This window comes from Bos javanicus, chromosome 15 (genome assembly GCF_032452875.1).
Source record: "Bos javanicus breed banteng chromosome 15, ARS-OSU_banteng_1.0, whole genome shotgun sequence".
Taxonomy (NCBI): domain Eukaryota; kingdom Metazoa; phylum Chordata; class Mammalia; order Artiodactyla; family Bovidae; genus Bos; species Bos javanicus.
In genome coordinates this window covers 34,489,836-34,502,066 of record NC_083882.1, presented here as the reverse complement: position 1 = coordinate 34,502,066, position 12,231 = coordinate 34,489,836, and the positions used below count along the sequence as shown (strand labels likewise).

Sequence of the window (12,231 nt, the reverse complement as noted above, 5' to 3'; positions counted from 1 at the left end):
TTTTTATCAAGTTTTAAGCTTTACTGCCAAAGTTTTTCATGGTGTTCCTAATATCCTTTCCACGATTTGGAGCACAGAGTTGTGGACAGATAATTGTTGCATATAATGGTCCAAATATGGCTTATATAGCATGGTCCATGTTCTGGACATAAAGCTGGCATGCTCTCCATGTGGAGGGCCGACTATATGGTGCCATTTTATATGAAGCACTTAGTATTTGCAGATTTTGGTTTCTGCAGGGGTCCTGAAACCCATCCCCAGCAGTTATCAATGGATAACTGTAGTTTTACTCTGAATTATTACTGTTGTTTATTAGTACATTATCTCCTTTTTAAAAACAATGATGTTTATTGATCATCCCCATAGTATTAAATTATGTCCAACCCTTCTGCGACTCCATGGACTGTAGCCCATCAGGCTCTGTCCATGGGATTTCCCAGGCAAGAATACTGGGGTGGGGTGCCATTTCCTTCTCCAGGGCATCGAACCTGAGTCTCCTGCAGTGGCAGGCAGACTCTTTACCACTGAGCCACCTGGGAAACCCTAGAGTATTAAATACCAAAGACAAATTGACTTTACAAGCATTTATTAATTATTTTTATGTGCCCCTTATACACTATCAAGTACTGCAGATACAGAATGCAGTAACTTAGCTCTGCATCATCCCTGCTCCCTTGGGGCTCACAGCCCTGCCCTGCACAGAGTGAGAGGAAGCTCAGTACAGCTTAGTACTGGCCAGAGGCTGGCCAGCAGGTCTGCAGTGATTGGGGTCTTCGACGCTCCGGTCCCATTCATTGGCAAACTGGTCGGCCCTCGAGTCCTCCCACCGGTAGCAACTGTCTCCATTCTTAGACAAGTCTGTGACAATCTGAGCATTCCCTCTGGCATCACTGGAATGAAGAAGTGTGGGGAGGAGATTAATCCAGGGCTGATGAGACACAGCTGCACCCTCCCCATCTCTCCTCTTTCCAAGGAATCAATGACTCTGAGAGGAGCCAAGGAAAGAGGGGCTGCTCTTCAGCCACTCAGACCTCACACTGGACACAGAGCAGGAGGGTGGGTAAGAGGAGGAGGGCCCACAGCCCTAAGGGAAGTTCTCCAGGGCCTGGCCCCTTCATATTCTCCAAGGCAGCCGAGCTATGCTCACCCATCCCTGCATTACCAGTGTCCCTGGTACCTGGTCACTTTAGCAGCCCAGGTGCTCCCTGGTCCCCTTTGGGTAGCATCATAGTTCCCTGGGAGTGGAAGTACTTGTCTGAATCTTTGAGGTTGGCTTCTCTCATGTCAGTAAGAAATGGCAACCCACTCCAGTATTCTTGCCTGGAGAATTCCATGGACAGGGAAGCCTGGCAGGCTAGAGTCCATGGGGCCACAAAGAGTCAGACACGACTGAGCGACTAACACTGCTACTCCTCTCTCACGTCAGAGTAGGCCCTCCATACGTCTTTAGCCCCTGCAAAGGAAAAGAAAAGGATGAGATGAACGTGATCATATCTTGGCTAAATAGAGAAATGATACATTTTCTTCCTGCTGCTTCCAAATTTCAGCCTTTGAGTAAGCCCTCGGAGATTATTATATTGGTTTGAAATAAATATTCCTTTACTTTTCACTTCCCTGATTTAAACTTGTGAGAATCACACTTGGTGCAAGTTTTATTCTGTTTGATTCCATTCTAAGCCTGTTGGTACTTTGTTTCTGGTGGGGTGTGATATGTGCAAGAAGAGGTCAGATGCTCTTTACATTTGCTTGTATAATGAACCTCTACCTGAAAAAATGCAGGAAAGGCTCTGACCAGAACTTGAGACAAAGGCAATACTGAGGGAAGCTTGCAGATACAGGATAGTCCCAACAGAATAAAGGGAGAAAATATTCATCCCTGTACTCTCAGTGAGGACAACTTGGTTCTGCATACATCTGAGTACAGTTCAGTCGCTCAATTGTGTCGGACTCTTTGCGACCCCATGGAGTGCAGCATGCCAGGCCTCCCTGTCCATCACCAACTCTCGGAGTTCACTCAAACTCATGTCCATAGAATCAGTGATGCCATCCAACCATCTCATCCTCTGTCATCCCCTTCTCCTCCTGTCTTCAATCTTTCCCAGCATTGGGGTCTTTTCCAGTGAGTCAGTTCTTCACATCAGGTGGCCAAAGTACTGGAGTTTCAGCTTCAGCATCAGTCCTTCCAATGAATATTCAGGACTGATTTCCTTTAGGATGGACTGGTTGGATCTCCTTGCAGTCCAAGGGACTCTCAAGAGTCTTCTCCAACACCACAGTTCAAAAGCATCGATTCTTTGGTGCTCAGCTTTCTTTATAGTCCAACTCTCACATCCATACATGACTATTGGAAAAACCATAGCTTTGATTAGACAGACCTTTGTTGGTAAAGTAATGTCTCTGCTTTTGAATATGCTGTCTAGGTTGGTCATAGCTTTTCTTCCAAGGAGCAAGCATCTTTTAATTTTATGGCTGCAGTCACCATCTGCAGTTATTTTGGAGCCCCCAAAATAAAGTCTCTCACTGTTTCCATTGTTTCCCCATCTATTTGCCATGAAGTGATGGGACCATGATCTTAGTTTCCTGAATATTGAGTTTTAAGCCAACTTTTTCACTCCCCTCTTTCACTTTCATCAAGAGGCTCTTTAGTTCTTTTTCAATTTCTGCCATAAGGGTGGTATCGCTGCATATCTGAGGTTATTGATATTTCTACCAGCAATCTTGATTTCAGCTTTTGCTTCATTCAGCCCAGCATTTCACATGATATACTCTGCATATAAGTTAAATTACCAAGGTGACAATATACAGCCTTAATGTACTCCTTTCCCGATTTGGAACCAGTCTGTTGTTCCCTGTCCAGTTCTAACTGTGGCTTCTTGACTTACATACAGATTTCTCAAGAGGCAGGTCAGGTGGTCTGGTATTCCCATCTCTTGAAGAATTTTCCACAGTTTGTTGTGAGCCACACAGTCAAAGGCTTTGGAATAGTCAATAAAGCAGAAGTAGATGTTTGTCTGGAACTCTCTTGTTTTTTTGATGATCCAACAGATGTTGGCAATTTGATCTCTGGTTCCTCTACTTTTTCTAAAACCAGCTTGAACATCTGGAAGTTCATGGTTCATGTACTGTTGAAGCCTGGCTTGGAGACTTTTGAGCATTACTTTGCTAGTGTGTGAGATGAGTGCAATTGTGCAGTAGTTTGAACATTCTTTGGCATTGCCTTTCTTTCGGATTAAAGTGAAAACTGATCTTTTCCAGTCCTGTGGCCACTGCTGAGTTTTCCAGATTTGCTGGCATACTGAGTGCAGCACTTTGACAGACTCATCTTTTAGGATTTGAAAGAGCTCAACTGGAATTCCATCACCTCCACTAGCTTTGTTCATAGTGATGCTTCCTAACACCCACTTGACTTCGCATTCCAGGATGTCTGGCTCTAGGTGAGTGATCACACCATCATGGCTATCTAGGTCGTGAAGATCTTTTTTGTATAGTTCTTTTGTGTATCCTTGCCATCTTTTCTTAGTATCCTGTGCTTCTGTTAGGTCCATACCTTTTCTGTCCTTTATTGTGCCCATCTTTGCATGAAATGTGCCCTTGGTACCTAATTTTCTTGAAGAGATCCCTAGTCTTTCCCATTCTATTGTTTTCCTCTATTTCTTTGCATTGATCGCTGAGCAAGGCTTTCTTATCTCTCCTTGCTATTCTTTGGAACTCTGCATTCAAATGGGTATGTCTTTCCTTTCCTCCTTTGCCTTTTGCTTCTCTTCTTTTCACAGTTATTTGTAACCCCTCCTGAGACAATTATTTTGCCTTTTTGCATTTCTTTTTCTTGGGGATGATCTTGATCACCACCTCCTGTACAGTGAAATGAACCTCTATCCACAGTTCTTCAGGCACTCTGTCTATCAGATCTAATCCCTTGAATCTATTTGTCACTTCCACTGTATAATCATAAGGGTTTTGATTTAGGTCATACCTGAATGGTCTAGTGGTTTTCCCTACTTTCTTCAATTTAAGTCTGAGTGGTCTGGGCATATTTGGCACCTGGGAAAATTCAATTAGCAGGTGATAAAGGTGAGTTCCCTAAGAGGTTTGAAGAAACAGGGTGATCAGATGCAGTAAAAGGGCAACTGGTCCACCAGTTCTACAGTTCTGTGTCCTCGCCAGTGAAATGGAGGAGTGCTGCCTCCCTGGGGAGGTTTATGCAGAAGAACTGAGGGAAATACAGGTTCAGTTTATAGAACGTTGTAGGTGCTCAGTACACTATCACTCTCTGGTCCTTAGGAAGAGTTTGATAAAAAAAGAAAAAGGATGAACTAAGATGAGGAGCAGAGAATTACGGACAGAAGGGATCTGGTCAACTAAAATTAAATGGCAACATCTTTTTTCTAAAACAAGAAAAAACTGCTTATCAGTAAAATAAGAAAAATCTAATATAGGATTATAATCATGGTTTATATAGTGACTCTATGAGATAACTTATCTCCTTTTTATATATTATGTTTGACATTTGGAAAGATAGTACTGTTGAGAGTTATGACATCTCTATTATTCACACTGATTTAAATAGCTCCTTAGAATCCAGAATTCTCATAAAAATATTTCCAAAATGCTTGACGTATGTATCTTGTCACCTAAGAACAGTAAAACCAGAGGTAACTGTGCACGCTTCGGTGTGTATAAAAATTAACTGGGGTGCTTAATAAAGGCCAAATCTCCAGTCTCAGCCCCAGGGGTTGTGTTCAGGGGAGGAGTTGTGTGTGGACCCAGGCATTTCCACAAAGCACTGCAGACCACAGGTGATTCTCATGCAAGTGATCCTAGAACAACCCTTGGAAGAACATCGACCTCAGAGATGAAAAGAAATTTTTAGCTGGGTCTGTGAGGATTTCGATAAAGTTAACAGCAAACTTTTAAAACAGTTAAGTCAAAAACTATCACAGAAGAAAAACACAAAAAATAATTTTGTGAAATAAACAAATTTTGGCCACTTCACTCTGGCTAGTGAGGTCTACATCTCTTGCTATAGGATTCTCGCCAGGTCTCAGCCTCAGTAGAACCATTGTCAAGGTAATTCATGGTGCCATTTTTTGTGGGGAGGAGAACTGTATAGAGTTTCCTTCCAAAGGCACCACATCCCCACCACCTGTCACCTGCTCAGATAAAGAGCAGGACGTGTGTTCACAAACCCCTCACTCTCCCACATGAACTTTTGTCTAGGAGGCAGTGGAAGTGCCGGCATTAATAGCAAGGTCTGGGAGCTCACCATTCAGGGTTAAATCTGCTCTTTTGAAGGACTTTGTTACCTGTCTTAATCTCTTGTTGCCTCAGGTTCTCTGTTAAGGGATAATGGTACCTACATTTCAGGGCTAAAGGATTAAAAACCTGAGGATGAAAACGAGTTCATTTATACATACAAAGCTTTTAGAACAGTGCCAAGAGGAGGCTCAGTTATTTTAGTTGCAAGTATTAAGTGGGTGGAGAGTGTGAACACTCCCCAACCACTGGATGCGTGTACCTCATGGCTACCAGACTTGGAAATGAGCTCTCCCCTGGTTGCCCACGAGGGGGCAGCAGAACCATACTTGTATTTAAGGAACATCTGATGGGGCTTCCCTGATAGCCTAGTTGGTAAAGAACCCGCCTGCAATGCAGGAGACCCCGGTTATATTCCTGGGTTGGGAAGCTATCCTGGAGAAGGGATAGGATACCCACTCCAGGTATTCTTGTGCTTCCCTCGTGGCTCAGCTGGTTAAGAATCCGCCTGCAATGTGGGAGACCTGGTTTGATCCCTGGGTTGGGAAGATCCCTTGGAGAAGGGAAAGGCTACCCACTCCAGTATTCTGGCCTAGAGAATTCCATGGACTGTATAGTCCATGGGGTCCTAAAGAGTCAGACACAACTGAGTGACTTTAAAAGGCTTCCCTGATAGCTCAGTTGGTAAAGAATCCTCCTGCAATGCAGGAGACCCTGGTTTGATTCCTGGGTAGAAATATCCGCTGGAGAAGGGATATAAGAGTCGGACACAACTGAGTGACTTTCACTTTCATTTTCACCCCTGAACCCAGATCTCTTCCTCACCCCTGTTGAAAGTTGGGGCCCAAATTTCATGTGACTTAGGTTTGGGAATCCCCAAAGAAAAGTGCAAAGCTGGTCAGAAAAGCCTGACAAAGTGCTACCACAAAGAGCAAGCTCCTTTTCTGCCTGTTTGTGGTCTTTACCCTGTGGGGATGTGGCCTCTGCTCAGGTAAATCCTGGGGGAAGCAGACACAGCCTCCCCTGGCCCATCCTTTGGTCCTCACTTTGACCAGCTTCCTTGAGGAATGTTCCCCATCTCTGACTGCTGATGCCCAGGATCAGGAAGCAGAAAATAATGCCCGTGGAGAGCTTCATCCTGCTGCAGAGAGATAAGCGGACTCAACCAAGGATGAGAGATATTGGGGAGGGAGTTGTAATGTTGATACATCCTTACATTCCAAAAATAAATGCCACTGAATTTTATCTCAATAGATAGATAGATGATAAATTGTATTACAGAGGATCCCAGTTCTCATTTTCATGTGAATCCCTGGAATCCCAATGATTTCCTGTATGAAGGATTGCAATGGGCTTTTAGCATAAACCACTTTCCAGTCCAGTCATCCTCTGTCAGCCCTGAAACCCAACTACACTGCAAGTTACCGAAAGGCATGAGGAGTCTGGGCACCACGCCTCTGCGGTGGTGAGACAAGGTGAACAACACTCTGGTGTTTGTGGACCACCTGCTCACCCCATCACTGCCTTCACATAGGAGAAGCATATGAGGGAAGCCCTACCCCCTCCTGAAATACTCACACCTGGTGAATTCTAACTGTCAGAATAGTAGATTCAGGAAGGCAGCAGAGAGATGGGGCTGCAGCACAAGAATGATGGTGAAGAGAGAGAGTCTTCAAGGAGGAAAAGTGTTGGAAAGTTCTAGCACCTCACCTTTGGTGTGTCTTCCTGCTGAGGTTCCTGGTGAAGCTGAGCTGCCTGTGTGGCTGCCTGGGAGATGACACTGGTGCTTTATATACTCAAACTCAGCTAAAGGAACAAATCAGAAGATGGGTTTGAAGCAAAAAAGAAAAAAGAAGAGAAAATTTGGGAAATCCTTCTTGTCCAGAACACAGCATTCAAAACAGCAGTATTATTCTTCACTCACATCTAATTTCCCTAAATTGTGCAATCCTGCAGCTTTCAATAGAGTAGAAACTTAGGCTTTTTCTGTCTGTTTCCAGTCTCACTCCTGGTGGGGACAAGGTGTTTTTCCCCCACACAATAATGTATTGACATTTTCTGTGAAAGGGTAATCAATATTAGAAAAAGAGAGTTGATTGCCTAAAGAATGTGAGGATACAGGGTGAATGGAACAGCAGAATAGGTCCATTGCAAAGGACAGCTCAGGATGAATCTGGGACCCCAGGGTACAGCAGTAGGAAAGAAGGAAATAGAAACCCAGGAAAATCAAACTTCCAACACCCACATAGGGTGGACTTAGCCTGGGAAAGGGAATTCTCCACTCGAGTGTATCTATGAACAGATACTGTTGAAGATCATGATGACAGGCTATGTGGAGAGACCACTGTAACCCCAGGAATGTTGAACTATAGTGTAGAAATTTGCCATAATGTTGTGTAGCAATGACACATCATAAAAATGATCAGAAATGGACCCACTGGCTGTTAAATGGCCAGAATAGAAGATTTGAGAAGGATGCAAAGAAAGCTGGAACTTAGTACAAGAATGCTGGGAGGGTATGATATCAGAGAATAGTTGTTTCAATCAGAAAACAGGACTGGGCTTTATTCTGTGAGTTTAGTGAGACAATCCTGAGAGGAAACTTCATGCAGGTGCTATCACAAGGATGGAGTCTCTGATGAACTCCTTGCCCCGTCTCTACCTCTTCATCCAAAAGGGAAATTTCAAAGGTCACTGGATTTCCCTAGAGGAGAAGGGATGGTGCATGTGTAATATGTCAGAGATGGTCGGTGATTCAGAGGGCTTCAGAACTGCTCTTCCTGATAGTGGGCCCATGAGTTGGAAGCCTCAGGAGGGCAAGTAAGGCCCAGCACAGGGAGCACCACCTCAGGATTCTTGTCCGGAGTGTTTATAGGAGAGAAGGAATGTGAGCCATGCATTGGAGACAAAGAAAAGCGATTTCCAAGACAGATACAAGCAAATCACAGAGACTTGGGAACTGAGACGCTAGGAGATGGTAAATAAGAGTCTAGAAGGACATGGGACTTGTGCTCAAGTGGTAATCTTCAGAAAGGGAAGAAGGGTGAAGAACTTGCAATCTGTTATTAATAGCAGACTTGGGGAAATAGGAGGAGGACATTAGACAGAAGAACACTGGCCCCGGAGGAAGCAAGCCAAGTGAGGGTGACTCTGGTGTCTGGGAATCATTGTCTTAGAATAGAGCCTCTCAAAATAATGATGATGCCTCCTCCTGGGTCTGGATCATATTTTATTTCTTGTAGGTGTAATGAGATGAACAAGTAAGGCAGATATCTGTCTAAAGGATTTCTCTGTCCCTCTGGTTCTTATCCAGGGAAAGACTAAGTAACATTCAAATATTCCCAACAGAACTTATACTCCTTGGGAAAGATGGGGTTCCCTGTGGTCCAGGTATTCCAGGCCCCTGGGCTGGCTCAGCTGAATATGAGTATGCATGGAGGGGAGAAGGGACACTGTCAATCATCCACAGTCATTGGCACTGGGCATACACTGGGGGCTACTCCATAGAGGGGGCTGTGATGTCCACCCCACTTCTGCTGTCCTCCTACTCTCCTCAGGGCAGAAATCATGAGCCAGTGATCACATTCTGTTGCAACTCTTTCACTTAGTTTGGAGCCATTCATTACTGAAAATCCACTCCCCACTTCCTCACGTCACTCCAGTCATTTCTTCTTTGATAGAATCATTAGAGAGAAAGCAAGTACAACCTCTAGAAACCAAGTCAAGCATTGCAAGTTCTTTACCTTGTTTCTTCATGCCCTCTGTCTTCCTGGCAGGGACATGCTTAGAATAATAGACAACAGTGGTGGTCAGTTCTTTTCATTTGTTTTTCCTGCAAAAGAAAGTCACCCTGTCTCGGCCATATCAGACTCTTCAGGCTTTAAAGGGATCTCCCAAGAGTCTCCCATGAGTCGCTGTGTCCTGGTTTGCATAGATGGTCTCTGTTAGCGCCTATGGTCCCAGGGTGTTAATAGTGACAGTTAGTAAACAGTTCTACTTTTGACCTGGGTTACATAAGAAATTAGATCGTACCCCCTACTCTAAAAGCCGTGTGTGACAAGAGACACCTAAGGGATTGCCATTTTTCTCTCACAGTTAATACAAGTTGTAGAGAATACCAATGGCACCCACTCCGGTACTCTTGCCTGGAAAATCCCATGGACGGAGGAGCCTGGTAGGCTGCAGTCCATGGGGTCACTAAGAGTTGGACATGACTGAGCGACTTCACTTTGACATGCATTGGAGAAGGAAATGGCAACCCACTCCAGTATTCTTGCCTAGAGAATCCCAGGGATGGGGGAACCTGGTAGGCTGCCGTCTATGGTGTCGCACAGAGTCAGACACAACTGAAGCGACTTAGCAGCAGCAGCAGCAGAGAATACCAAGGCTATGAAGAATCAGAAAACAGAATAACAAACAAAAAAAGCCCCACAGAATAGCATCTGAGGTCTAAGTACCAGACTCAGAGGGACAAAAGGAAAGACTCATGAGCAGTTCCATCAATGTAAAGTGAAGAAAATAATAATATCTACCTTATAGAATTATTTTCAGGATTAAATGTTTAATGTTCTAGGGGCTTGGATCAGTTCTGGGCACATGTAAAATATTTAATACATTTTAACTCTTCTAGATTAACCAATAAAATTCATAATAATTTATATTTTGCAGAAGACAGAAAGATAAACTAATATATTATTGTGAAAGCCATGCAGTATTAATATATTAACAAGTAAGACGATCAAACAGAATAAAAGTTTTAAAGATCAAGGTTTAATTTTACAGGGTATAGCAACATTTTTTGAAGCCTGGGTGTCTTTCAAGTTTCCTTTGTTAGAAATAACTGTTGCAAGGATAGTTTTTGGTGTAGAAAACCATCTGTACTTCTTGAAGTTGCTAGAGAAGAGGAGATAGTCTCCCTTATGCTGGCATGACTTCTTTCACCAGCAGTTGGGTGGACATATAGTTTTTCTAAGATTAAACCCTGGAATTCCACTACATAGCACTGAAAGAAAAAGAGATTGGCTTGAGAAATTCAGAATTTACCGAAAGGATAAAAGGCCAAAGTAGGATAGTGAGCATGGAATGCTGAGCATGTAATCATTTGTGTCTAAAGTCACCCATTTTGTTATGTGTGTGTCTGTGCTCAGTTACTCAGTCATGTCCAACTCTGCAACATCAGGGACTATAGCCCACCAGATTACTCTATCCATGGAATGTTCCAGGCAAGAATACTAGAAGGGGTTGCCATTCCCCTCCGCAGGGGGTCTTCCCAACCCAGGGATCAAACCTGTGTCTCTTTCGTCTCTTGCGTTGGCAGGCAGATTCTTTACCACTGCACCACCCGGGAAGCCCCATTTTGTCATAGTTAATATTTTATCTGAATTTCTGTTTACATGGGTTCCTTTTTCTCTTACTTTTCAGGTTTGTCTGTCTAATATAAAATGCCTGTTTAGTATCCAGATGAGAACATTTGTGAGCATCCTTTAACGGTTAAAACTCATGTAGTATTTAAAATATTACTGGTTTGAAAAATAAGTATTATATTCAGCACCATTAAAATACCTTTTCTAAAACATTTAAGTCTTCATGGACTGGAAGAATTAGTAGTGTTAAAATATCCATACTACCCGAAGTAATCTACTGTATCAATGCAATCTCTATTAAAATTCCCATGCCATTTTTCACAAAAATAGAACAATCCTAAAATTCACATGAAACCACAAAAGACCCCAAATAGCCAAAGTAATTTTAAGAATAAAGAACAAAGTTGAAGGCATCATAATTCCTCATTTCAAAATGAGCTATAGTAGTCAAAACAGTATAATGTTTACATTAAAAACCGGAACATAGATCAATGGACCAGAATGGACAGCCTTATGCATGTTTGGTTAATTAATTTATGACAAAGGAGCCAAGAATATACAATGGGCAAAGGACAGCTGGTGTTTGAAAACTGGGCAGACAGTCTTCTAAGAGAATGAAACTGAAACACTATCTCATACCATTAACTTAACTTGACTCAAATAGATTAAAGACATGGATGTAAGACCTGAAGCCATTAAAATCCTAGAAGAAACATAGGTAGTAAGCTCCTTGGGGCTTCCCAGGCAGCTCAGCTGTGAAAGAAGTGCAATGCAGAAGAAGGAGGAGATACGGGTTCGAGCCTTGGGTCAGGAAGATCCCCTGGAAAAGAGCATGGCAAACCACTCTAGTATTCTTGCCTGGAGATTCCCATGGACAGAGGAGCCTGCTGGCTACAGTCCAGAGGGTCACAAAGAGTTGGACATGACTAAAATGACTGAGCACACACGCATAGCACAGTGAGCTCCTTGACATCAGTCTTGTAAAGATTTTTTGGGGGGTTTAACACCAATGGCAGAGGCAACAAAAGCAAAAATAAACAAGTAGGACTATCTTAAACTAAAAAGCTTCTGCACGGCAAAGGAAACCACCAACAGAATGAAAAAGTAACTACCAAATGAGAGGAAGTATTTGCAAATCATATATCTGGTAATGGGTTAATTTCCAAAATGTATAAAGAACTCATTCAATTCAATGGCAAAATAAAACAATCTGATTAAAAATGGGCAGAGGATCTCACTAGACATTTTTTCCAAAGAAGACCTGTGTCAACAGACACATGTGAAGGTGCTCCACATCACTAATCATTAGAGAACTACAAGTAAAAACCACAATGAGATATCATCTCACACCCATTCGAATGGCTCTTATAAAAAAGAAACAGCAAGTGTTGGCAAAGATGTGGGGGGAAAGGAATAATTGAGCACTGTCAGTGAGAATGTAAATTGCGGCAGCCACTAAGGAAAACAGTAGGCAGGATCCTGTAAAAATTAAAAATAGAACTACCTAAAATATTAGTTCTAAAAGTATAACTAAATGATCTAACAATTCCACTTCTGACTATTTATCTGAAGGAAAGGAAAGCATTAACTGGAAAAGATATATACAGCTCCATGT

At 42.8% G+C, this 12,231-nt stretch overlaps 1 pseudogene; it reads right to left on the bottom strand.

Annotated features, from left to right (window-relative positions):
* On the bottom strand, nt 1-6,390 carry LOC133261184 (serum amyloid A-3 protein-like; annotated as a pseudogene).
* Between the last annotated feature and the right edge of the window lie 5,841 nt (nt 6,391-12,231).